This window comes from Oncorhynchus mykiss, unplaced genomic scaffold (genome assembly GCF_013265735.2).
Source record: "Oncorhynchus mykiss isolate Arlee unplaced genomic scaffold, USDA_OmykA_1.1 un_scaffold_551, whole genome shotgun sequence".
NCBI lineage: Eukaryota > Metazoa > Chordata > Actinopteri > Salmoniformes > Salmonidae > Oncorhynchus > Oncorhynchus mykiss.
The window spans coordinates 1-25,862 of NW_023493998.1; the positions used below are offsets into that span (position 1 = coordinate 1).

The 25,862-nt window shown below is 39.5% G+C and overlaps 31 non-coding genes across 31 annotated transcripts; all 31 read left to right on the plus strand.

The window, feature by feature from the left end:
* The first annotated feature begins 942 nt into the window (after nt 1-942).
* Nucleotides 943-1,014, plus strand: trnae-uuc. Its single transcript has one exon. It is a non-coding gene; the product is annotated as a tRNA-Glu (tRNA).
* Nucleotides 1,015-1,998: 984 nt separating this feature from the next.
* trnar-acg lies at nt 1,999-2,071 on the plus strand. The gene has a single exon. It is a non-coding gene; the product is annotated as a tRNA-Arg (tRNA).
* Nucleotides 2,072-3,333: 1,262 nt separating this feature from the next.
* On the plus strand, nt 3,334-3,406 carry trnar-acg. Its single transcript has one exon. It is a non-coding gene; the product is annotated as a tRNA-Arg (tRNA).
* Nucleotides 3,407-3,616: 210 nt separating this feature from the next.
* trnae-uuc lies at nt 3,617-3,688 on the plus strand. The gene has a single exon. It is a non-coding gene; the product is annotated as a tRNA-Glu (tRNA).
* A 983-nt stretch (nt 3,689-4,671) lies between these two features.
* Nucleotides 4,672-4,744, plus strand: trnar-acg. Its single transcript has one exon. It is a non-coding gene; the product is annotated as a tRNA-Arg (tRNA).
* Nucleotides 4,745-4,962: 218 nt separating this feature from the next.
* Nucleotides 4,963-5,034, plus strand: trnae-uuc. The gene has a single exon. It is a non-coding gene; the product is annotated as a tRNA-Glu (tRNA).
* A 985-nt stretch (nt 5,035-6,019) lies between these two features.
* Nucleotides 6,020-6,092, plus strand: trnar-acg. Its single transcript has one exon. It is a non-coding gene; the product is annotated as a tRNA-Arg (tRNA).
* A 210-nt stretch (nt 6,093-6,302) lies between these two features.
* trnae-uuc lies at nt 6,303-6,374 on the plus strand. Its single transcript has one exon. It is a non-coding gene; the product is annotated as a tRNA-Glu (tRNA).
* A 984-nt stretch (nt 6,375-7,358) lies between these two features.
* On the plus strand, nt 7,359-7,431 carry trnar-acg. Its single transcript has one exon. It is a non-coding gene; the product is annotated as a tRNA-Arg (tRNA).
* Nucleotides 7,432-7,641: 210 nt separating this feature from the next.
* On the plus strand, nt 7,642-7,713 carry trnae-uuc. Its single transcript has one exon. It is a non-coding gene; the product is annotated as a tRNA-Glu (tRNA).
* Nucleotides 7,714-8,697: 984 nt separating this feature from the next.
* On the plus strand, nt 8,698-8,770 carry trnar-acg. Its single transcript has one exon. It is a non-coding gene; the product is annotated as a tRNA-Arg (tRNA).
* Nucleotides 8,771-8,975: 205 nt separating this feature from the next.
* Nucleotides 8,976-9,047, plus strand: trnae-uuc. The gene has a single exon. It is a non-coding gene; the product is annotated as a tRNA-Glu (tRNA).
* Nucleotides 9,048-10,031: 984 nt separating this feature from the next.
* On the plus strand, nt 10,032-10,104 carry trnar-acg. Its single transcript has one exon. It is a non-coding gene; the product is annotated as a tRNA-Arg (tRNA).
* Nucleotides 10,105-10,315: 211 nt separating this feature from the next.
* On the plus strand, nt 10,316-10,387 carry trnae-uuc. Its single transcript has one exon. It is a non-coding gene; the product is annotated as a tRNA-Glu (tRNA).
* A 1,268-nt stretch (nt 10,388-11,655) lies between these two features.
* On the plus strand, nt 11,656-11,727 carry trnae-uuc. The gene has a single exon. It is a non-coding gene; the product is annotated as a tRNA-Glu (tRNA).
* A 984-nt stretch (nt 11,728-12,711) lies between these two features.
* trnar-acg lies at nt 12,712-12,784 on the plus strand. The gene has a single exon. It is a non-coding gene; the product is annotated as a tRNA-Arg (tRNA).
* A 210-nt stretch (nt 12,785-12,994) lies between these two features.
* Nucleotides 12,995-13,066, plus strand: trnae-uuc. Its single transcript has one exon. It is a non-coding gene; the product is annotated as a tRNA-Glu (tRNA).
* A 984-nt stretch (nt 13,067-14,050) lies between these two features.
* trnar-acg lies at nt 14,051-14,123 on the plus strand. Its single transcript has one exon. It is a non-coding gene; the product is annotated as a tRNA-Arg (tRNA).
* Nucleotides 14,124-14,334: 211 nt separating this feature from the next.
* Nucleotides 14,335-14,406, plus strand: trnae-uuc. The gene has a single exon. It is a non-coding gene; the product is annotated as a tRNA-Glu (tRNA).
* A 1,268-nt stretch (nt 14,407-15,674) lies between these two features.
* On the plus strand, nt 15,675-15,746 carry trnae-uuc. The gene has a single exon. It is a non-coding gene; the product is annotated as a tRNA-Glu (tRNA).
* Nucleotides 15,747-16,730: 984 nt separating this feature from the next.
* trnar-acg lies at nt 16,731-16,803 on the plus strand. The gene has a single exon. It is a non-coding gene; the product is annotated as a tRNA-Arg (tRNA).
* Nucleotides 16,804-17,013: 210 nt separating this feature from the next.
* Nucleotides 17,014-17,085, plus strand: trnae-uuc. The gene has a single exon. It is a non-coding gene; the product is annotated as a tRNA-Glu (tRNA).
* A 1,649-nt stretch (nt 17,086-18,734) lies between these two features.
* On the plus strand, nt 18,735-18,807 carry trnar-acg. Its single transcript has one exon. It is a non-coding gene; the product is annotated as a tRNA-Arg (tRNA).
* A 592-nt stretch (nt 18,808-19,399) lies between these two features.
* trnar-acg lies at nt 19,400-19,472 on the plus strand. Its single transcript has one exon. It is a non-coding gene; the product is annotated as a tRNA-Arg (tRNA).
* Nucleotides 19,473-19,677: 205 nt separating this feature from the next.
* On the plus strand, nt 19,678-19,749 carry trnae-uuc. The gene has a single exon. It is a non-coding gene; the product is annotated as a tRNA-Glu (tRNA).
* A 984-nt stretch (nt 19,750-20,733) lies between these two features.
* Nucleotides 20,734-20,806, plus strand: trnar-acg. Its single transcript has one exon. It is a non-coding gene; the product is annotated as a tRNA-Arg (tRNA).
* Nucleotides 20,807-21,011: 205 nt separating this feature from the next.
* trnae-uuc lies at nt 21,012-21,083 on the plus strand. The gene has a single exon. It is a non-coding gene; the product is annotated as a tRNA-Glu (tRNA).
* A 984-nt stretch (nt 21,084-22,067) lies between these two features.
* trnar-acg lies at nt 22,068-22,140 on the plus strand. The gene has a single exon. It is a non-coding gene; the product is annotated as a tRNA-Arg (tRNA).
* A 210-nt stretch (nt 22,141-22,350) lies between these two features.
* Nucleotides 22,351-22,422, plus strand: trnae-uuc. Its single transcript has one exon. It is a non-coding gene; the product is annotated as a tRNA-Glu (tRNA).
* Nucleotides 22,423-23,692: 1,270 nt separating this feature from the next.
* On the plus strand, nt 23,693-23,764 carry trnae-uuc. Its single transcript has one exon. It is a non-coding gene; the product is annotated as a tRNA-Glu (tRNA).
* Nucleotides 23,765-25,019: 1,255 nt separating this feature from the next.
* trnae-uuc lies at nt 25,020-25,091 on the plus strand. Its single transcript has one exon. It is a non-coding gene; the product is annotated as a tRNA-Glu (tRNA).
* The last annotated feature ends 771 nt before the right edge of the window (nt 25,092-25,862 follow it).

Here is a 25,862-nt window from a genome sequence, read left to right on the forward strand (position 1 = left end):
TGGCGCAATGGATAACGTGTCTGATAACAGGTCAGAAGATTGAATATTTGACTCCTGTTTGGCTCAAAACTAGATTTATTTGACCAAAATCAAGCTGGGAAAAATACTGTATACTTTTCATTGTGTCTGGCAGTTCTCGATTCAAACACATTTTAGACTGATTTTATATGGGACTTTTCTCCAACATCGCTGAGAAAAAAGATGGAGCTTGTAATTACAACAAGCATCATTTCAACGTTTATGGATTTGTCTGTGATGTTTTTTTAAAGTAACTGTCTTCCCATATGGTCTGGCTTTTAGGATTCCTGGTTTTCGCCCGGGTTGAACTCCCAGTATGGGAAAGAACATCTTGTCATTTGGGATGCACTTGTGTAAGAACAGATACCACATTTTAACTGGCAGCAGAATCACACAACACAACAATATTCCCTCAGCAACAGCAAATGTGACATGTTTTGTAGATTCATAATTTACAAGACTTTTTAAACATTGAATACACTTCAAGTTTGCATTTCTTGCTCTTCAGTAAAATTCATGCAACAACAGGAGGATCAAATTAAGATATGCATCTGAAACAGAAAACCAAGGAACCTTGTTGTTGACAGACACAATGACTGTGTACACTAGTCTAGCTGTGACTTGACTTCAGCTTAGACGTGGGGCCAGTGGCGCAATGGATAACGTGTCTGACTACGGATCAGAAGATTCTAGTTTCGACTCCTGGCTGGCTCGATACTTAATTTAATTTATTGAAATCAAGCCGGGATTGATACTGTATACTTTTCAGTGCTTCTGGCTGTTCTCACTTCAAACTCATTTTAGACTGATTTCATCTGGACATTCCCCAACATCTCAGAGAAAAAAAGATGTAGCTTTTAATCCAACAGGCATAATGTCAACATTTAAAGATTTGTCTGTGATGTGTATTTTAAGTATGTGTCTTCCCATATGGTCTAGTGGTTAGGATTCCTGGTTTTCACCCAGGTGGCCCGGGTTCAACTCCCGGTATGGGAAAGAATATCTTGTCGTTTGGGATGCACTTGTGTAACAACAGATACTGCATTTTAACTGGCAGCAGTTTCACACAACACAACAATATTCCCTCAGCAACAGGAAATGTGACATGTTATGTAGATTCAAATTTTACAAGGCATTTTAAACGTTGAATACACTTCATGGCTGCATTTCTTGCTCTGCAGTAAAATTCATGCAACAACAGGAGGATCAAATTAAGATTTGCATCTGTAACAGAAATCCCAAGGAACCTTGTCGGTGACAGAAGCTATGACTGTGTACACTGGCCTAGGTGTGTCCTGACTTCAGCTTGACTGTGCGGCCAGTGGCGCAATGGATAACGTGTCTGATAACAGGTCAGAAGATTGAATATTTGACTCCTGTTTGGCTCAAAACTAGATTTATTTGACCAAAATCAAGCTGGGAAAAATACTGTATACTTTTCATTGTGTCTGGCAGTTCTCGATTCAAACACATTTTAGACTGATTTTATATGGGACTTTTCTCCAACATCTCTGAGAAAAAGATGGAGCTTGTAATTACAACTTGCATCATTTCAACGTTTATGGATTTGTCTGTGATGTTTTTTTAAAGTAATTGTCTTCCCATATGGTCTGGCGTTTAGGATTCCTGGTTTTCGCCCGGGTTGAACTCCCAGTATGGGAAAGAACATCTTGTCATTTGGGATGCACTTGTGTAAGAACAGATACCACATTTTAACTGGCAGCAGAATCACACAACACAACAATATTCCCTCAGCAACAGCAAATGTGACATGTATTGTAGATTCGTAATCTACAAGACTTTTTAAACATTGAATACACTTCAAGTTTGCATTTCTTGCTCTGCAGTAAAATTCATGCAACAACAGGAGGATCAAATGAAGATATGCATCTGAAACAGAAAACCAAGGAACCTTGTTGTTGACAGACGCAATGACTGTGTACACTGGTCTAGTTGTGACCTGACTTCAGCTTAGACGTGGGGCCAGTGGCGCAATGGATAACGTGTCTGACTACGGATCAGAAGATTCTAGGTTCGACTCCTGGCTGGCTCGATACTTAATTTAATTGATTGAAATCAAGCCGGGATTGACACTGAATACTTTTCAGTGCTTCTGGCTGTTCTCACTTCAACCTCATTTTAGACTGATTTCATCTGGACATTCCCCAACATCTCAGAGAAAAAAAGATGTAGCTTTTAATCCAACAGGCATAATGTCAACATTTAAAGATTTGTCTGTGATGTGTATTTTAAGTATGTGTCTTCCCATATGGTCTAGTGGTTGGTCCTGGTTTTCACCCAGGTGGCCCGGGTTCAACTCCCGGTATGGGAAAGAATTTCGTGTCGTTTGGGATGCACTTGTGTAACAACAGATACTGCATTTTAACTGACAGCAGTTTCACACAACACAACAATATTCCCTCAGCAACAGGAAATGTGACATGTTATGTAGATTCAAATTATACAAGGCATTTTAAACGTTGAATACACTTCATTGCTGCATTTCTTGCTCTGCAGTAAAATTAATGCAACAACAGGAGGATCAAATTAAGATTTGCATCTGTAACAGAAATCCCAAGGAACCTTGTCGGTGACAGAAGCTATGACTGTGTACACTGGCCTAGGTGTGTCCTGACTTCAGCTTGGCTGTCCGGCCAGTGGCGCAATGGATAACGTGTCTGATAACAGGTCAGAAGATTGAATATTTGACTCCTGTTTGGCTCAAAACTAGATTTATTTGACCAAAATCAAGCTGGGAAAAATACTGTATACTTTTCATTGTGTCTGGCAGTTCTCGATTCAAACACATTTTAGACTGATTTTATATGGGACTTTTCTCCAACATCTCTGAGAAAAAGATGGAGCTTGTAATTACAACTTGCATCATTTCAACGTTTATGGATTTGTCTGTGATGTTTTTTTAAGTAACTGTCTTCCCATATGGTCTGGCGTTTAGGATTCCTGGTTTTCGCCCGGGTTGAACTCCCAGTATGGGAAAGAACATCTTGTCATTTGGGATGCACTTGTGTAAGAACAGATACCACATTTTAACTGGCAGCAGAATCACACAACACAACAATATTCCCTCAGCAACAGCAAATGTGACATGTATTGTAGATTCGTAATCTACAAGACTTTTTAAACATTGAATACACTTCAAGTTTGCATTTCTTGCTCTGCAGTAAAATTCATGCAACAACAGGAGGATCAAATTAAGATATGCATCTGAAACAGAAAACCAAGGAACCTTGTTGTTGACAGACGCAATGACTGTGTACACTGGTCTAGCTGTGACCTGACTTCAGCTTAGACGTGGGGCCAGTGGCGCAATGGATAACGTGTCTGACTACGGATCAGAAGATTCTAGGTTCGACTCCTGGCTGGCTCAATACTTAATTTAATTGATTGAAATCAAGCTGGGATTGACACTGAATACTTTTCAGTGCTTCTGGCTGTTCTCACTTCAAGCTCATTTTAGACTGATTTCATCTGGACATTCCCCAACATCTCAGAGAAAAAAAGATGTAGCTTTTAATCCAACAGGCATAATGTCAACATTTAAAGATTTGTCTGTGATGTGTATTTTAAGTATGTGTCTTCCCATATGGTCTAGCGGTTAGGATTCCTGGTTTTCACCCAGGTGGCCCGGGTTCAACTCCCGGTATGGGAAAGAAAAGCTTGTCGTTTGGGATGCACTTGTGTAACAACAGATACTGCATTTTAACTGGTAGCAGTTTCACACAACACAACAATATTCCCTCAGCAACAGGAAATGTGACATGTTATGTAGATTCAAATTATACAAGGCATTTTAAACGTTGAATACACTTCATTGCTGCATTTCTTGCTCTGCAGTAAAATTCATGCAACAACAGGAGGATCAAATTAAGATTTGCATCTGTAACAGAAATCCCAAGGAACCTTGTCGGTGACAGAAGCTATGACTGTGTACACTGGCCTAGGTGTGTCCTGACTTCAGCTTGGCTGTGCGGCCAGTGGCGCAATGGATAACGTGTCTGATAACAGGTCAGAAGATTGAATATTTGACTCCTGTTTGGCTCAAAACTAGATTTATTTGACCAAAATCAAGCTGGGAAAAATACTGTGTACTTTTCATTGTGTCTGGCAGTTCTCGATTCAAACACATTTTAGACTGATTTTATATGGGACTTTTCTCCAACATCTCTGAGAAAAAAGATGGAGCTTGTAATACAACAAGCATAATTTCAACGTTTATGGATTTGTCTGTGATGTTTTTTTAAGTAACTGTCTTCCCATATGGTCTGGCTTTTAGGATTCCTGGTTTTCGCCCGGGTTGAACTCCCAGTATGGGAAAGAACATCTTGTCATTTGGGATGCACTTGTGTAAGAACAGATACCACATTTTAACTGGCAGCAGAATCACACAACACAACAATATTCCCTCAGCAACAGCAAATGTGACATGTTTTGTAGATTCATAATTTACAAGACTTTTTAAACATTGAATACACTTCAAGTTTGCATTTCTTGCTCTTCAGTAAAATTCATGCAACAACAGGAGGATCAAATTAAGATATGCATCTGAAACAGAAAACCAAGGAACCTTGTTGTTGACAGACACAATGACTGTGTACACTAGTCTAGCTGTGACCTGACTTCAGCTTAGACGTGGGGCCAGTGGCGCAATGGATAACGTGTCTGACTACGGATCAGAAGATTCTAGGTTCGACTCCTGGCTGGCTCTATACTTAATTTAATTGATTGAAATCAAGCCGGCATTGATACTGTATACTCTTCAGTGCTTCTGGCTGTTCTCACTTCAAACTCATTTTAGACTGATTTCATCTGGACATTCCCCAACATCTCAGAGAAAAAAAGATGTAGCTTTTAATCCAAAAGGCATAATGTCAACATTTAAAGATTTGTCTGTGATGTGTATTTTAGTATTTTAAGTATGTGTCTTCCCATATGGTCTAGCGGTTAGGATTCCTGGTTTTCACCCAGGTGGCCTGGGTTCAACTCCCGGTATGGGAAAGAATATCTTGTTGTTTGGGATGCACTTGTGTAACAACAGATACTGCATTTTAACTGGCAGCAGTTTCACACAACACAACAATATTCCCTCAGCAACAGGAAATGTGACATGTTATGTAGATTCAAATTATACAAGGCATTTTAAACGTTGAATACACTTCATTGCTGCATTTCTTGCTCTGCAGTAAAATTCATGCAACAACAGGAGGATCAAATTAAGATTTGCATCTGTAACAGAAATCCCAAGGAACCTTGTCGGTGACAGAAGCTATGACTGTGTACACTGGCCTAGGTGTGTCCTGACTTCAGCTTGGCTGTGCGGCCAGTGGCGCAATGGATAACGTGTCTGATAACAGGTCAGAAGATTGAATATTTGACTCCTGTTTGGCTCAAAACTAGATTTATTTGACCAAAATCAAGCTGGGAAAAATACTGTATACTTTTCATTGTGTCTGGCAGTTCTCGATTCAAACACATTTTAGACTGATTTTATATGGGACTTTTCTCCAACATCGCTGAGAAAAAGATGGAGCTTGTAATTACAACAAGCATCATTTCAACGTTTATGGATTTGTCTGTGATGTTTTTTTTAAAGTAACTGTCTTCCCATATGGTCTGGCTTTTAGGATTTCTGGTTTTCGCCCGGGTTGAACTCCCAGTATGGGAAAGAACATCTTGTCATTTGGGATGCACTTGTGTAAGAACAGATACCACATTTTAACTGGCAGCAGAATCACACAACACAACAATATTCCCTCAGCAACAGCAAATGTGACATGTTTTGTAGATTCATAATTTACAAGACTTTTTAAACATTGAATACACTTCAAGTTTGCATTTCTTGCTCTTCAGTAAAATTCATGCAACAACAGGAGGATCAAATTAAGATATGCATCTGAAACAGAAAACCAAGGAACCTTGTTGTTGACAGACACAATGACTGTGTACACTGGTCTAGCTGTGACCTGACTTCAGCTTAGACGTGGGGCCAGTGGCGCAATGGATAACGTGTCTGACTACGGATCAGAAGATTCTAGGTTCAACTCCTGGCTGGCTCGATACTTAATTTAATTTATTGAAATCAAGCCGGGATTGATACTGTATACTTTTCAGTGCTTCTGGCTGTTCTCACTTCAAACTCATTTTAGACTGATTTCATCTGGACATTCCCCAACATCTCAGAGAAAAAAAGATGTAGCTTTTAATCCAAAAGGCATAATGTCAACATTTAAAGATTTGTCTGTGATGTGTATTTTAAGTATGTGTCTTCCCATATGGTCTAGCGGTTAGGATTCCTGGTTTTCACCCAGGTGGCCCGGGTTCAACTCCCGGTATGGGAAAGAATATCTTGTTGTTTGGGATGCACTTGTGTAACAACAGATACTGCATTTTAACTGGCAGCAGTTTCACACAACACAACAATATTCCCTCAGCAACAGGAAATGTGACATGTTATGTAGATTCAAATTATACAAGGCATTTTAAACGTTGAATACACTTCATTGCTGCATTTCTTGCTCTGCAGTAAAATTCATGCAACAACAGGAGGATCAAATTAAGATTTGCATCTGTAACAGAAATCCCAAGGAACCTTGTCGGTGACAGAAGCTATGACTGTGTACACTGGCCTAGGTGTGTCCTGACTTCAGCTTGGCTGTGCGGCCAGTGGCGCAATGGATAACGTGTCTGATAACAGGTCAGAAGATTGAATATTTGACTCCTGTTTGGCTCAAAACTAGATTTATTTGACCAAAATCAAGCTGGGAAAAATACTGTATACTTTTCATTGTGTCTGGCAGTTCTCGATTCAAACACATTTTAGACTGATTTTATATGGGACTTTTCTCCAACATCGCTGAGAAAAAGATGGAGCTTGTAATTACAACAAGCATCATTTCAACGTTTATGGATTTGTCTGTGATGTTTTTTTAAAGTAACTGTCTTCCCATATGGTCTGGCTTTTAGGATTTCTGGTTTTCGCCCGGGTTGAACTCCCTGTATGGGAAAGAACATCTTGTCATTTGGGATGCACTTGTGTAAGAACAGATACCACATTTTAACTGGCAGCAGAATCACACAACACAACAATATTCCCTCAGCAACAGCAAATGTGACATGTTTTGTAGATTCATAATTTACAAGACTTTTTAAACATTGAATACACTTCAAGTTTGCATTTCTTGCTCTTCAGTAAAATTCATGCAACAACAGGAGGATCAAATTAAGATATGCATCTGAAACAGAAAACCAAGGAACCTTGTTGTTGACAGACACAATGACTGTGTACACTGGTCTAGCTGTGACCTGACTTCAGCTTAGAAGTGGGGCCAGTGGCGCAATGGATAACGTGTCTGACTACGGATCAGAAGATTCTAGGTTCGACTCCTGGCTGGCTTGATACTTAATTTAATTTATTGAAATCAAGCCGGGATTGATACTGTATACTTTTCAGTGCTTCTGGCTGTTCTCACTTCAAACTCATTTTAGACTGATTTCATCTGGACATTCCCCAACATCTCAGAGAAAAAAAGATGTAGCTTTTAATCCAAAAGGCATAATGTCAACATTTAAAGATTTGTCTGTGATGTGTATTTTAAGTATGTGTCTTCCCATATGGTCTAGCGGTTAGGATTCCTGGTTTTCACCCAGGTGGCCCGGGTTCAACTCCCGGTATGGGAAAGAATATCTTGTTGTTTGGGATGCACTTGTGTAACAACAGATACTGCATTTTAACTGGCAGCAGTTTCACACAACACAACAATATTCCCTCAGCAACAGGAAATGTGACATGTTATGTAGATTCAAATTATACAAGGCATTTTAAACGTTGAATACACTTCATTGCTGCATTTCTTGCTCTGCAGTAAAATTCATGCAACAACAGGAGGATCAAATTAAGATTTGCATCTGTAACAGAAATCCCAAGGAACCTTGTCGGTGACAGAAGCTATGACTGTGTACACTGGCCTAGGTGTGTCCTGACTTCAGCTTGGCTGTGCGGCCAGTGGCGCAATGGATAACGTGTCTGATAACAGGTCAGAAGATTGAATATTTGACTCCTGTTTGGCTCAAAACTAGATTTATTTGACCAAAATCAAGCTGGGAAAAATACTGTATACTTTTCATTGTGTCTGGCAGTTCTCGATTCAAACACATTTTAGACTGATTTTATATGGGACTTTTCTCCAACATCGCTGAGAAAAAGATGGAGCTTGTAATTACAACAAGCATCATTTCAACGTTTATGGATTTGTCTGTGATGTTTTTTTAAAGTAACTGTCTTCCCATATGGTCTGGCTTTTAGGATTTCTGGTTTTCGCCCGGGTTGAACTCCCTGTATGGGAAAGAACATCTTGTCATTTGGGATGCACTTGTGTAAGAACAGATACCACATTTTAACTGGCAGCAGAATCACACAACACAACAATATTCCCTCAGCAACAGCAAATGTGACATGTTTTGTAGATTCATAATTTACAAGACTTTTTAAACATTGAATACACTTCAAGTTTGCATTTCTTGCTCTTCAGTAAAATTCATGCAACAACAGGAGGATCAAATTAAGATATGCATCTGAAACAGAAAACCAAGGAACCTTGTTGTTGACAGACACAATGACTGTGTACACTGGTCTAGCTGTGACCTGACTTCAGCTTAGACGTGGGGCCAGTGGCGCAATGGATAACGTGTCTGACTACGGATCAGAAGATTCTAGGTTCGACTCCTGGCTGGCTCGATATTTAATTGATTGAAATCAAGCCGGGATTGATACTGTATACTTTTCAGTGCTTCTGGCTGTTCTCACTTCAAACTCATTTTAGACTGATTTCATCTGGACATTCCCCAACATCTCAGAGAAAAAAAGATGTAGCTTTTAATCCAAAAGGCATAATGTCAACATTTAAAGATTTGTCTGTGATGTGTATTTTAAGTATGTGTCTTCCCATATGGTCTAGCGGTTAGGATTCCTGGTTTTCACCCAGGTGGCCCGGGTTCAACTCCCGGTATGGGAAAGAATATCTTGTTGTTTGGGATGCACTTGTGTAACAACAGATACTGCATTTTAACTGGCAGCAGTTTCACACAACACAACAATATTCCCTCAGCAACAGGAAATGTGACATGTTATGTAGATTCAAATTATACAAGGCATTTTAAACGTTGAATACACTTCATTGCTGCATTTCTTGCTCTGCAGTAAAATTCATGCAACAACAGGAGGATCAAATTAAGATTTGCATCTGTAACAGAAATCCCAAGGAACCTTGTCGGTGACAGAAGCTATGACTGTGTACACTGGCCTAGGTGTGTCCTGACTTCAGCTTGGCTGTGCGGCCAGTGGCGCAATGGATAACGTGTCTGATAACAGGTCAGAAGATTGAATATTTGACTCCTGTTTGGCTCAAAACTAGATTTATTTGACCAAAATCAAGCTGGGAAAAATACTGTATACTTTTCATTGTGTCTGGCAGTTCTCGATTCAAACACATTTTAGACTGATTTTATATGGGACTTTTCTCCAACATCGCTGAGAAAAAGATGGAGCTTGTAATTACAACAAGCATCATTTCAACGTTTATGGATTTGTCTGTGATGTTTTTTTAAAGTAATTGTCTTCCCATATGGTCTGGCTTTTAGGATTTCTGGTTTTCGCCCGGGTTGAACTCCCAGTATGGGAAAGAACATCTTGTCATTTGGGATGCACTTGTGTAAGAACAGATACCACATTTTAACTGGCAGCAGAATCACACAACACAACAATATTCCCTCAGCAACAGCAAATGTGACATGTTTTGTAGATTCATAATTTACAAGACTTTTTAAACATTGAATACACTTCAAGTTTGCATTTCTTGCTCTTCAGTAAAATTCATGCAACAACAGGAGGATCAAATTAAGATATGCATCTGAAACAGAAAACCAAGGAACCTTGTTGTTGACAGACACAATGACTGTGTACACTGGTCTAGCTGTGACCTGACTTCAGCTTAGACGTGGGGCCAGTGGCGCAATGGATAACGTGTCTGACTACGGATCAGAAGATTCTAGGTTCGACTCCTGGCTGGTTCGATACTTAATTTAATTTATTGAAATCAAGCCCGGGATTGATACTGTATACTTTTCAGTGCTTCTGGCTGTTCTCACTTCAAACTCATTTTAGACTGATTTCATCTGGACATTCCCCAACATCTCAGAGAAAAAAAGATGTAGCTTTTAATCCAACAGGCATAATGTCAACATTTAAAGATTTGTCTGTGATGTGTATATTAAGTATGTGTCTTCCCATATGGTCTAGCGGTTAGGATTCCTGGTTTTCACCCAGGTGGCCCGGGTTCAACTCCCGGTATGGGAAAGAATATCTTGTTGTTTGGGATGCACTTGTGTAACAACAGATACTGCATTTTAACTGGCAGCAGTTTCACACAACACAACAATATTCCCTCAGCAACAGGAAATGTGACATGTTATGTAGATTCAAATTATACAAGGCATTTTAAACGTTGAATACACTTCATTGCTGCATTTCTTGCTCTGCAGTAAAATTCATGCAACAACAGGAGGATCAAATTAAGATTTGCATCTGTAACAGAAATCCCAAGGAACCTTGTCGGTGACAGAAGCTATGACTGTGTACACTGGCCTAGGTGTGTCCTGACTTCAGCTTGGCTGTGCGGCCAGTGGCGCAATGGATAACGTGTCTGATAACAGGTCAGAAGATTGAATATTTGACTCCTGTTTGGCTCAAAACTAGATTTATTTGACCAAAATCAAGCTGGGAAAAATACTGTATACTTTTCATTGTGTCTGGCAGTTCTCGATTCAAACACATTTTAGACTGATTTTATATGGGACTTTTCTCCAACATCGCTGAGAAAAAGATGGAGCTTGTAATTACAACAAGCATCATTTCAACGTTTATGGATTTGTCTGTGATGTTTTTTTAAAGTAACTGTCTTCCCATATGGTCTGGCTTTTAGGATTCCTGGTTTTCGCCCGGGTTGAACTCCCAGTATGGGAAAGAACATCTTGTCATTTGGGATGCACTTGTGTAAGAACAGATACCACATTTTAACTGGCAGCAGAATCACACAACACAACAATATTCCCTCAGCAACAGCAAATGTGACATGTTTTGTAGATTCATAATTTACAAGACTTTTTAAACATTGAATACACTTCAAGTTTGCATTTCTTGCTCTTCAGTAAAATTCATGCAACAACAGGAGGATCAAATTAAGATATGCATCTGAAACAGAAAACCAAGGAACCTTGTTGTTGACAGACACAATGACTGTGTACACTGGTCTAGCTGTGACTTGACTTCAGCTTAGACGTGGGGCCAGTGGCGCAATGGATAACGTGTCTGACTACGGATCAGAAGATTCTAGCTTCGACTCCTGGCTGGTTTGATACTTAATTTAATTTATTGAAATCAAGCCCGGGATTGATACTGTATACTTTTCAGTGCTTCTGGCTGTTCTCACTTCAAACTCATTTTAGACTGATTTCATCTGGACATTCCCCAACATCTCAGAGAAAAAAAGATGTAGCTTTTAATCCAACAGGCATAATGTCAACATTTAAAGATTTGTCTGTGATGTGTATTTTAAGTATGTGTCTTCCCATATGGTCTAGCGGTTAGGATTCCTGGTTTTCACCCAGGTGGCCCGGGTTCAACTCCCGGTATGGGAAAGAATATCTTGTTGTTTGGGATGCACTTGTGTAACAACAGATACTGCATTTTAACTGGCAGCAGTTTCACACAACACAACAATATTCCCTCAGCAACAGGAAATGTGACATGTTATGTAGATTCAAATTATACAAGGCATTTTAAACGTTGAATACACTTCATTGCTGCATTTCTTGCTCTGCAGTAAAATTCATGCAACAACAGGAGGATCAAATTAAGATTTGCATCTGTAACAGAAATCCCAAGGAACCTTGTCGGTGACAGAAGCTATGACTGTGTACACTGGCCTAGGTGTGTCCTGACTTCAGCTTGGCTGTGCGGCCAGTGGCGCAATGGATAACGTGTCTGATAACAGGTCAGAAGATTGAATATTTGACTCCTGTTTGGCTCAAAACTAGATTTATTTGACCAAAATCAAGCTGGGAAAAATACTGTATACTTTTCATTGTGTCTGGCAGTTCTCGATTCAAACACATTTTAGACTGATTTTATATGGGACTTTTCTCCAACATCGCTGAGAAAAAGATGGAGCTTGTAATTACAACAAGCATCATTTCAACGTTTATGGATTTGTCTGTGATGTTTTTTTAAAGTAACTGTCTTCCCATATGGTCTGGCTTTTAGGATTCCTGGTTTTCGCCCGGGTTGAACTCCCAGTATGGGAAAGAACATCTTGTCATTTGGGATGCACTTGTGTAAGAACAGATACCACATTTTAACTGGCAGCAGAATCACACAACACAACAATATTCCCTCAGCAACAGCAAATGTGACATGTTTTGTAGATTCATAATTTACAAGACTTTTTAAACATTGAATACACTTCAAGTTTGCATTTCTTGCTCTTCAGTAAAATTCATGCAACAACAGGAGGATCAAATTAAGATATGCATCTGAAACAGAAAACCAAGGAACCTTGTTGTTGACAGACACAATGACTGTGTACACTGGTCTAGCTGTGACTTGACTTCAGCTTAGATGTGGGGCCAGTGGCGCAATGGATAACGTGTCTGACTACGGATCAGAAGATTCTAGGTTCGACTCCTGGCTGGTTCGATACTTAATTTAATTTATTGAAATCAAGCCGGGATTGATACTGTATACTTTTCAGTGCTTCTGGCTGTTCTCACTTCAAACTCATTTTAGACTGATTTCATCTGGACATTCCCCAACATCTCAGAGAAAAAAAGATGTAGCTTTTAATCCAACAGGCATAATGTCAACATTTAAAGATTTGTCTGTGATGTGTATTTTAAGTATGTGTCTTCCCATATGGTCTAGCGGTTAGGATTCCTGGTTTTCACCCAGGTGGCCCGGGTTCAACTCCCGGTATGGGAAAGAATATCTTGTTGTTTGGGATGCACTTGTGTAACAACAGATACTGCATTTTAACTGGCAGCAGTTTCACACAACACAACAATATTCCCTCAGCAACAGGAAATGTGACATGTTATGTAGATTCGAATTATACAAGGCATTTTAAACGTTGAATACACTTCATTGCTGCATTTCTTGCTCTGCAGTAAAATTCATGCAACAACAGGAGGATCAAATTAAGATTTGCATCTGTAACAGAAATCCCAAGGAACCTTGTCGGTGACAGAAGCTATGACTGTGTACACTGGCCTAGGTGTGTCCTGACTTCAGCTTGGCTGTGCGGCCAGTGGCGCAATGGATAACGTGTCTGATAACAGGTCAGAAGATTGAATATTTGACTCCTGTTTGGCTCAAAACTAGATTTATTTGACCAAAATCAAGCTGGGAAAAATACTGTATACTTTTCATTGTGTCTGGCAGTTCTCGATTCAAACACATTTTAGACTGATTTTATATGGGACTTTTCTCCAACATCGCTGAGAAAAAGATGGAGCTTGTAATTACAACAAGCATCATTTCAACGTTTATGGATTTGTCTGTGATGTTTTTTTAAAGTAATTGTCTTCCCATATGGTCTGGCTTTTAGGATTTCTGGTTTTCGCCCGGGTTGAACTCCCAGTATGGGAAAGAACATCTTGTCATTTGGGATGCACTTGTGTAAGAACAGATACCACATTTTAACTGGCAGCAGAATCACACAACACAACAATATTCCCTCAGCAACAGCAAATGTGACATGTTTTGTAGATTCATAATTTACAAGACTTTTTAAACATTGAATACACTTCAAGTTTGCATTTCTTGCTCTTCAGTAAAATTCATGCAACAACAGGAGGATCAAATTAAGATATGCATCTGAAACAGAAAACCAAGGAACCTTGTTGTTGACAGACACAATGACTGTGTACACTGGTCTAGCTGTGACCTGACTTCAGCTTAGACGTGGGGCCAGTGGCGCAATGGATAACGTGTCTGACTACGGATCAGAAGATTCTAGGTTCGACTCCTGGCTGGTTCGATACTTAATTTAATTTATTGAAATCAAGCCCGGGATTGATACTGTATACTTTTCAGTGCTTCTGGCTGTTCTCACTTCAAACTCATTTTAGACTGATTTCATCTGGACATTCCCCAACATCTCAGAGAAAAAAAGATGTAGCTTTTAATCCAACAGGCATAATGTCAACATTTAAAGATTTGTCTGTGATGTGTATATTAAGTATGTGTCTTCCCATATGGTCTAGCGGTTAGGATTCCTGGTTTTCACCCAGGTGGCCCGGGTTCAACTCCCGGTATGGGAAAGAATATCTTGTTGTTTGGGATGCACTTGTGTAACAACAGATACTGCATTTTAACTGGCAGCAGTTTCACACAACACAACAATATTCCCTCAGCAACAGGAAATGTGACATGTTATGTAGATTCAAATTATACAAGGCATTTTAAACGTTGAATACACTTCATTGCTGCATTTCTTGCTCTGCAGTAAAATTCATGCAACAACAGGAGGATCAAATTAAGATTTGCATCTGTAACAGAAATCCCAAGGAACCTTGTCGGTGACAGAAGCTATGACTGTGTACACTGGCCTAGGTGTGTCCTGACTTCAGCTTGGCTGTGCGGCCAGTGGCGCAATGGATAACGTGTCTGATAACAGGTCAGAAGATTGAATATTTGACTCCTGTTTGGCTCAAAACTAGATTTATTTGACCAAAATCAAGCTGGGAAAAATACTGTATACTTTTCATTGTGTCTGGCAGTTCTCGATTCAAACACATTTTAGACTGATTTTATATGGGACTTTTCTCCAACATCGCTGAGAAAAAGATGGAGCTTGTAATTACAACAAGCATCATTTCAACGTTTATGGATTTGTCTGTGATGTTTTTTTAAAGTAACTGTCTTCCCATATGGTCTGGCTTTTAGGATTCCTGGTTTTCGCCCGGGTTGAACTCCCAGTATGGGAAAGAACATCTTGTCATTTGGGATGCACTTGTGTAAGAACAGATACCACATTTTAACTGGCAGCATAATCACACAACACAACAATATTCCCTCAGCAACAGCAAATGTGACATGTTTTGTAGATTCATAATTTACAAGACTTTTTAAACATTGAATACACTTCAAGTTTGCATTTCTTGCTCTTCAGTAAAATTCATGCAACAACAGGAGGATCAAATTAAGATATGCATCTGAAACAGAAAACCAAGGAACCTTGTTGTTGACAGACACAATGACTGTGTACACTGGTCTAGCTGTGACTTGACTTCAGCTTAGACGTGGGGCCAGTGGCGCAATGGATAACGTGTCTGACTACGGATCAGAAGATTCTAGCTTCGACTCCTGGCTGGTTTGATACTTAATTTAATTTATTGAAATCAAGCCCGGGATTGATACTGTATACTTTTCAGTGCTTCTGGCTGTTCTCACTTCAAACTCATTTTAGACTGATTTCATCTGGACATTCCCCAACATCTCAGAGAAAAAAAGATGTAGCTTTTAATCCAACAGGCATAATGTCAACATTTAAAGATTTGTCTGTGATGTGTATTTTAAGTATGTGTCTTCCCATATGGTCTAGCGGTTAGGATTCCTGGTTTTCACCCAGGTGGCCCGGGTTCAACTCCCGGTATGGGAAAGAATATCTTGTTGTTTGGGATGCACTTGTGTAACAACAGATACTGCATTTTAACTGGCAGCAGTTTCACACAACACAACAATATTCCCTCAGCAACAGGAAATGTGACATGTTATGTAGATTCAAATTATACAAGGCATTTTAAACGTTGAATACACTTCATTGCTGCATTTCTTGCTCTGCAGTAAAATTCATGCAACAACAGGAGGATCAAATTAAGATTTGCATCTGTAACAGAAATCCCAAGGAACCTTGTCGGTGACAGAAGCTATGACTGTGTACACTGGCCTAGGTGTGTCCTGACTTCAGCTTGGCTGTGCGGCCAGTGGCGCAATGGATAACGTGTCTGATAACAGGTCAGAAGATTGAATATTTGACTCCTGTTTGGCTCAAAACTAGATTTATTTGACCAAAATCAAGCTGGGAAAAATACTGTATACTTTTCATTGTGTCTGGCAGTTCTCGATTCAAACACATTTTAGACTGATTTTATATGGGACTTTTCTCCAACATCGCTGAGAAAAAGATGGAGCTTGTAATTACAACAAGCATCATTTCAACGTTTATGGATTTGTCTGTGATGTTTTTTTAAAGTAACTGTCTTCCCATATGGTCTGGCTTTTAGGATTCCTGGTTTTCGCCCGGGTTGAACTCCCAGTATGGGAAAGAACATCTTGTCATTTGGGATGCACTTGTGTAAGAACAGATACCACATTTTAACTGGCAGCAGAATCACACAACACAACAATATTCCCTCAGCAACAGCAAATGTGACATGTTTTGTAGATTCATAATTTACAAGACTTTTTAAACATTGAATACACTTCAAGTTTGCATTTCTTGCTCTGCAGTAAAATTCATGCAACAACAGGAGGATCAAATTAAGATATGCATCTGAAACAGAAAACCAAGGAACCTTGTTGTTGACAGACACAATGACTGTGTACACTGGTCTAGCTGTGACTTGACTTCAGCTTAGACGTGGGGCCAGTGGCGCAATGGATAACGTGTCTGACTACGGATCAGAAGATTCTAGGTTCGACTCCTGGCTGGTTCGATACTTAATTTAATTTATTGAAATCAAGCCGGGATTGATACTGTATACTTTTCAGTGCTTCTGGCTGTTCTCACTTCAAACTCATTTTAGACTGATTTCATCTGGACATTCCCCAACATCTCAGAGAAAAAAAGATGTAGCTTTTAATCCAACAGGCATAATGTCAACATTTAAAGATTTGTCTGTGATGTGTATTTTAAGTATGTGTCTTCCCATATGGTCTAGCGGTTAGGATTCCTGGTTTTCACCCAGGTGGCCCGGGTTCAACTCCCGGTATGGGAAAGAATATCTTGTTGTTTGGGATGCACTTGTGTAACAACAGATACTGCATTTTAACTGGCAGCAGTTTCACACAACACAACAATATTCCCTCAGCAACAGGAAATGTGACATGTTATGTAGATTCGAATTATACAAGGCATTTTAAACGTTGAATACACTTCATGGCTGCATTTCTTGCTCTGCAGTAAAATCCATGCAACAACAGGAGGATCAAATTAAGATTTGCATCTTTCCAGAAATCCCAAGGAACCTTGTCGGTGACAGAAGCTATGACTGTGTACATTGGCCTAGGTGTGTCCTGACTTCAGCTTGGCTGTGCGGCCAGTGGCGCAATGGATAACGTGTCTGATAACAGGTCAGAAGATTGAATATTTGACTCCTGTTTGGCTCAAAACTATATTTATTTGACCAAAATCAAGCTGGGAAAAATACTGTATACTTTTCATTGTGTCTGGCAGTTCTCGATTCAAACACATTTTAGACTGATTTTATATGGGACTTTTCTCCAACATCTCAGAGAAAAAGATGGAGCTTGTAATTACAACAAGCATCATTTCAACGTTTATGGATTTGTCTGTGATGTTTTTTTTAAGTAACTGTCTTCCCATATGGTCTGGCGTTTAGGATTCCTGGTTTTCGCCCGGGTTGAATTCCCAGTATGGGAAAGAACATCTTGTCATTTGGGATGCACTTGTGTAAGAACAGATACCACATTTTAACTGGCAGCAGAATCACACAACACAACAATATTCCCTCAGCAACAGCAAATGTGACATGTTTTGTAGATTCATAATTTACAAGACTTTTTAAACATTGAATACACTTCAAGTTTGCATTTCTTGCTCTGCAGTAAAATTCATGCAACAACAGGAGGATCAAATTAAGATTTGCATCTGTAACAGAAATCCCAAGGAACCTTGTCGGTGACAGAAGCTATGACTGTGTACACTGGCCTAGGTGTGTCCTGACTTCAGCTTGGCTGTGCGGCCAGTGGCGCAATGGATAACGTGTCTGATAACAGGTCAGAAGATTGAATATTTGACTCCTGTTTGGCTCAAAACTAGATTTATTTGACCAAAATCAAGCTGGGAAAAATACTGTATACTTTTCATTGTGTCTTGCAGTTCTCGATTCAAACACATTTTAGACTGATTTTATATGGGACTTTTCTCCAACATCTCTGAGAAAAAGATGGAGCTTGTAATTACAACAAGCATAATTTCAACGTTTATGGATTTGTCTGTGATGTTTTTTTAAAGTAACTGTCTTCCCATATGGTCTGGCTTTTAGGATTCCTGTTTTTCGCCCGGGTTCAACTCCCAGTATGGGAAAGAACATCTTGTCATTTGGGATGCACTTGTGTAAGAACAGATACCACATTTTAACTGGCAGCAGAATCACACAACACAACAATATTCCCTCAGCAACAGAAAATGTGACATGTTTTGTAGATTCATAATTTACAAGACTTTTTAAACATTGAATACACTTCAAGTTTGCATTTCTTGCTCTGCAGTAAAATTCATGCAACAACAGGAGGATCAAATTAAGATATGCATCTGAAACAGAAAACCAAGGAACCTTGTTGTTGACAGACACAATGACTGTGTACACTGGTCTAGCTGTGACCTGACTTCAGCTTAGACGTGGGGCCAGTGGCGCAATGGATAACGTGTCTGACTACGGATCAGAAGATTCTAGGTTCGACTCCTGGCTGGCTCGATACTTAATTTAATTGATTGAAATCAAGCCGGGATTGATACTGTATACTTTTCAGTGCTTCTGGCAGTTCTCGATTCAAACACATTTTAGACTGATTTTATATGGGACTTTTCTCCAACATCGCTGAGAAAAAGATGGAGCTTGTAATTACAACAAGCATCATTTCAACGTTTATGGATTTGTCTGTGATGTTTTTTTAAAGTAACTGTCTTCCCATATGGTCTGGCTTTTAGGATTTCTGGTTTTCGCCCGGGTTGAACTCCCTGTATGGGAAAGAACATCTTGTCATTTGGGATGCACTTGTGTAAGAACAGATACCACATTTTAACTGGCAGCAGAATCACACAACACAACAATATTCCCTCAGCAACAGCAAATGTGACATGTTTTGTAGATTCATAATTTACAAGACTTTTTAAACATTGAATACACTTCAAGTTTGCATTTCTTGCTCTTCAGTAAAATTCATGCAACAACAGGAGGATCAAATTAAGATATGCATCTGAAACAGAAAACCAAGGAACCTTGTTGTTGACAGACACAATGACTGTGTACACTGGTCTAGCTGTGACCTGACTTCAGCTTAGACGTGGGGCCAGTGGCGCAATGGATAACGTGTCTGACTACGGATCAGAAGATTCTAGGTTCGACTCCTGGCTGACTCGATATTTAATTGATTGAAATCAAGCCGGGATTGATACTGTATACTTTTCAGTGCTTCTGGCTGTTCTCACTTCAAACTCATTTTAGACTGATTTCATCTGGACATTCCCCAACATCTCAGAGAAAAAAAGATGTAGCTTTTAATCCAAAAGGCATAATGTCAACATTTAAAGATTTGTCTGTGATGTGTATTTTAAGTATGTGTCTTCCCATATGGTCTAGCGGTTAGGATTCCTGGTTTTCACCCAGGTGGCCTGGGTTCAACTCCCGGTATGGGAAAGAATATCTTGTTGTTTGGGATGCACTTGTGTAACAACAGATACTGCATTTTAACTGGCAGCAGTTTCACACAACACAACAATATTCCCTCAGCAACAGGAAATGTGACATGTTATGTAGATTCAAATTATACAAGGCATTTTAAACGTTGAATACACTTCATTGCTGCATTTCTTGCTCTGCAGTAAAATTCATGCAACAACAGGAGGATCAAATTAAGATTTGCATCTGTAACAGAAATCCCAAGGAACCTTGTCGGTGACAGAAGCTATGACTGTGTACACTGGCCTAGGTGTGTCCTGACTTCAGCTTGGCTGTGCGGCCAGTGGCGCAATGGATAACGTGTCTGATAACAGGTCAGAAGATTTAATATTTGACTCCTGTTTGGCTCAAAACTAGATTTATTTGACCAAAATCAAGCTGGGAAAAATACTGTATACTTTTCATTGTGTCTGGCAGTTCTCGATTCAAACACATTTTAGACTGATTTTATATGGGACTTTTCTCCAACATCGCTGAGAAAAAGATGGAGCTTGTAATTACAACAAGCATCATTTCAACGTTTATGGATTTGTCTGTGATGTTTTTTTAAAGTAATTGTCTTCCCATATGGTCTGGCTTTTAGGATTTCTGGTTTTCGCCCGGGTTGAACTCCCAGTATGGGAAAGAACATCTTGTCATTTGGGATGCACTTGTGTAAGAACAGATACCACATTTTAACTGGCAGCAGAATCACACAACACAACAATATTCCCTCAGCAACAGCAAATGTGACATGTTTTGTAGATTCATAATTTACAAGACTTTTTAAACATTGAATACACTTCAAGTTTGCATTTCTTGCTCTTCAGTAAAATTCATGCAACAACAGGAGGATCAAATTAAGATATGCATCTGAAACAGAAAACCAAGGAACCTTGTTGTTGACAGACACAATGACTGTGTACACTGGTCTAGCTGTGACCTGACTTCAGCTTAGACGTGGGGCCAGTGGCGCAATGGATAACGTGTCTGACTACGGATCAGAAGATTCTAGGTTCGACTCCTGGCTGACTCGATATTTAATTGATTGAAATCAAGCCGGGATTGATACTGTATACTTTTCAGTGCTTCTGGCTGTTCTCACTTCAAACTCATTTTAGACTGATTTCATCTGGACATTCCCCAACATCTCAGAGAAAAAAAGATGTAGCTTTTAATCCAAAAGGCATAATGTCAACATTTAAAGATTTGTCTGTGATGTGTATTTTAAGTATGTGTCTTCCCATATGGTCTAGCGGTTAGGATTCCTGGTTTTCACCCAGGTGGCCCGGGTTCAACTCCCGGTATGGGAAAGAATATCTTGTTGTTTGGGATGCACTTGTGTAACAACAGATACTGCATTTTAACTGGCAGCAGTTTCACACAACACAACAATATTCCCTCAGCAACAGGAAATGTGACATGTTATGTAGATTCAAATTATACAAGGCATTTTAAACGTTGAATACACTTCATTGCTGCATTTCTTGCTCTGCAGTAAAATTCATGCAACAACAGGAGGATCAAATTAAGATTTGCATCTGTAACAGAAATCCCAAGGAACCTTGTCGGTGACAGAAGCTATGACTGTGTACACTGGCCTAGGTGTGTCCTGACTTCAGCTTGGCTGTGCGGCCAGTGGCGCAATGGATAACGTGTCTGATAACAGGTCAGAAGATTGAATATTTGACTCCTGTTTGGCTCAAAACTAGATTTATTTGACCAAAATCAAGCTGGGAAAAATACTGTATACTTTTCATTGTGTCTGGCAGTTCTCGATTCAAACACATTTTAGACTGATTTTATATGGGACTTTTCTCCAACATCGCTGAGAAAAAGATGGAGCTTGTAATTACAACAAGCATCATTTCAACGTTTATGGATTTGTCTGTGATGTTTTTTTAAAGTAATTGTCTTCCCATATGGTCTGGCTTTTAGGATTTCTGGTTTTCGCCCAGGTTGAACTCCCAGTATGGGAAAGAACATCTTGTCATTTGGGATGCACTTGTGTAAGAACAGATACCACATTTTAACTGGCAGCAGAATCACACAACACAACAATATTCCCTCAGCAACAGCAAATGTGACATGTTTTGTAGATTCATAATTTACAAGACTTTTTAAACATTGAATACACTTCAAGTTTGCATTTCTTGCTCTTCAGTAAAATTCATGCAACAACAGGAGGATCAAATTAAGATATGCATCTGAAACAGAAAACCAAGGAACCTTGTTGTTGACAGACACAATGACTGTGTACACTGGTCTAGCTGTGACCTGACTTCAGCTTAGACGTGGGGCCAGTGGCGCAATGGATAACGTGTCTGACTACGGATCAGAAGATTCTAGGTTCGACTCCTGGCTGGCTCGATACTTAATTTAATTGATTGAAATCAAGCCGGGATTGATACTGTATACTTTTCAGTGCTTCTGGCTGTTCTCACTTCAAACTCATTTTAGACTGATTTCATCTGGACATTCCCCAACATCTCAGAGAAAAAAAGATGTAGCTTTTAATCCAAAAGGCATAATGTCAACATTTAAAGATTTGTCTGTGATGTGTATTTTAAGTATGTGTCTTCCCATATGGTCTAGCGGTTAGGATTCCTGGTTTTCACCCAGGTGGCCCGGGTTCAACTCCCGGTATGGGAAAGAATATCTTGTTGTTTGGGATGCACTTGTGTAACAACAGATACTGCATTTTAACTGGCAGCAGTTTCACACAACACAACAATATTCCCTCAGCAACAGGAAATGTGACATGTTATGTAGATTCAAATTATACAAGGCATTTTAAACGTTGAATACACTTCATTGCTGCATTTCTTGCTCTGCAGTAAAATTCATGCAACAACAGGAGGATCAAATTAAGATTTGCATCTGTAACAGAAATCCCAAGGAACCTTGTCGGTGACAGAAGCTATGACTGTGTACACTGGCCTAGGTGTGTCCTGACTTCAGCTTGGCTGTGCGGCCAGTGGCGCAATGGATAACGTGTCTGATAACAGGTCAGAAGATTGAATATTTGACTCCTGTTTGGCTCAAAACTAGATTTATTTGACCAAAATCAAGCTGGGAAAAATACTGTATACTTTTCATTGTGTCTGGCAGTTCTCGATTCAAACACATTTTAGACTGATTTTATATGGGACTTTTCTCCAACATCTCTGAGAAAAAGATGGAGCTTGTAATTACAACAAGCATCATTTCAACGTTTATGGATTTGTCTGTGATGTTTTTTTAAAGTAACTGTCTTCCCATATGGTCTGGCTTTTAGGATTCCTGGTTTTCGCCCGGGTTGAACTCCCAGTATGGGAAAGAACATCTTGTCATTTGGGATGCACTTGTGTAAGAACAGATACCACATTTTAACTGGCAGCAGAATCACACAACACAACAATATTCCCTCAATAACAGCAAATGTGACATGTTTTGTAGATTCATAATTTACAAGACTTTTTAAACATTGAATACACTTCAAGTTTGCATTTCTTGCTCTGCAGTAAAATTCATGCAACAACAGGAGGATCAAATTAAGATATGCATCTGAAACAGAAAACCAAGGAACCTTGTTGTTGACAGACGCAATGACTGTGTACACTGGTCTAGCTGTGACCTGACTTCAGCTTAGACGTGGGGCCAGTGGCGCAATGGATAACATGTCTGAATACGGATCAGAAGATTCTAGGTTCGACTCCTTGCTGCCTCGATACTTAATTTTTAATTGATTGAAATCAAGCCGGGATTGATACTGTATACTTTTCAGTGCTTCTGGCTGTTCTCACTTCAAACTCATTTTAGACTGATTTCATCTGGACATTCCCCAACATCTCAGAGAAAAAAAAGATGTAGCTTTTAATTCAACAGGCATAATGTCAACATTTAAAGATTTGTCTGTGATGTGTATTTTAAGTATGTGTCTTCCCATATGGTCTAGCGGTTAGGATTCCTGGTTTTCACCCAGGTGGCCCGGGTTCAACTCCTGGTATGGGAAAGAAAAGCTTGTCGTTTAGGATGCACTTGTGTAACAACAGATACTGGTAGCAGTTTCACACAACACAACAATATTCCCTCAGCAACAGGAAATGTGACATGTTATGTAGATTCAAATTATACAAGGCTTTTTAAACGTTGAATACACTTCATGGCTGCATTTCTTGCTCTGCAGTAAAATTCATGCAACAACAGGAGGATCAAATTAAGATTTGCATCTGTAACAGAAATCCCAAGGAACCTTGTCGGTGACAGAAGCTATGACTGTGTACACTGGCCTAGGTGTGTCCTGACTTCAGCTTGGCTGTGCGGCCAGTGGCGCAATGGATAACGTGTCTGATAACAGGTCAGAAGATTGAATATTTGACTCCTGTTTGGCTCAAAACTAGATTTATTTGACCAAAATCAAGCTGGGAAAAATACTGTGTACTTTTCATTGTGTCTGGCAGTTCTCGATTCAAACACATTTTAGACTGATTTTATATGGGACTTTTCTCCAACATCTCTGAGAAAAAAGATGGAGCTTGTAATACAACAAGCATAATTTCAACGTTTATGGATTTGTCTGTGATGTTTTTTTAAGTAACTGTCTTCCCATATGGTCTGGCTTTTAGGATTCCTGGTTTTCGCCCGGGTTGAACTCCCAGTATGGGAAAGAACATCTTGTCATTTGGGATGCACTTGTGTAAGAACAGATACCACATTTTAACTGGCAGCAGAATCACACAACACAACAATATTCCCTCAGCAACAGCAAATGTGACATGTTTTGTAGATTCATAATTTACAAGACTTTTTAAACATTGAATACACTTCAAGTTTGCATTTCTTGCTCTTCAGTAAAATTCATGCAACAACAGGAGGATCAAATTAAGATATGCATCTGAAACAGAAAACCAAGGAACCTTTTTGTTGACAGACACAATGACTGTGTACACTAGTCTAGCTGTGACCTGACTTCAGCTTAGACGTGGGGCCAGTGGCGCAGTGGATAACGTGTCTGACTACGGATCAGAAGATTATATGTTCGACTCCTGGCTGGCTTGATACTTAATTTAATTGATTGAAATCAAGCCGGCATTGATACTGTATACTCTTCAGTGCTTCTGGCTGTTCTCACTTCAAACTCATTTTAGACTGATTTCATCTGGACATTCCCCAACATCTCAGAGAAAAAAAGATGTAGCTTTTAATCCAAAAGGCATAATGTCAACATTTAAAGATTTGTCTGTGATGTGTATTTTAAGTATGTGTCTTCCCATATGGTCTAGCGGTTAGGATTCCTGGTTTTCACCCAGGTGGCCCGGGTTCAACTCCCGGTATGGGAAAGAATATCTTGTTGTTTGGGATGCACTTGTGTAACAACAGATACTGCATTTTAACTGGCAGCAGTTTCACACAACACAACAATATTCCCTCAGCAACAGGAAATGTGACATGTTATGTAGATTCAAATTATACAAGGCATTTTAAACGTTGAATACACTTCATTGCTGCATTTCTTGCTCTGCAGTAAAATTCATGCAACAACAGGAGGATCAAATTAAGATTTGCATCTGTAACAGAAATCCCAAGGAACCTTGTCGGTGACAGAAGCTATGACTGTGTACACTGGCCTAGGTGTGTCCTGACTTCAGCTTGGCTGTGCGGCCAGTGGCGCAATGGATAACGTGTCTGATAACAGGTCAGAAGATTGAATATTTGACTCCTGTTTGGCTCAAAACTAGATTTATTTGACCAAAATCAAGCTGGGAAAAATACTGTATACTTTTCATTGTGTCTGGCAGTTCTCGATTCAAACACATTTTAGACTGATTTTATATGGGACTTTTCTCCAACATCGCTGAGAAAAAGATGGAGCTTGTAATTACAACAAGCATCATTTCAACGTTTATGGATTTGTCTGTGATGTTTTTTTAAAGTAATTGTCTTCCCATATGGTCTGGCTTTTAGTATTTCTGGTTTTCGCCCGGGTTGAACTCCCAGTATGGGAAAGAACATCTTGTCATTTGGGATGCACTTGTGTAAGAACAGATACTACATTTTAACTGGCAGCAGAATCACACAACACAACAATATTCCCTCAGCAACAGCAAATG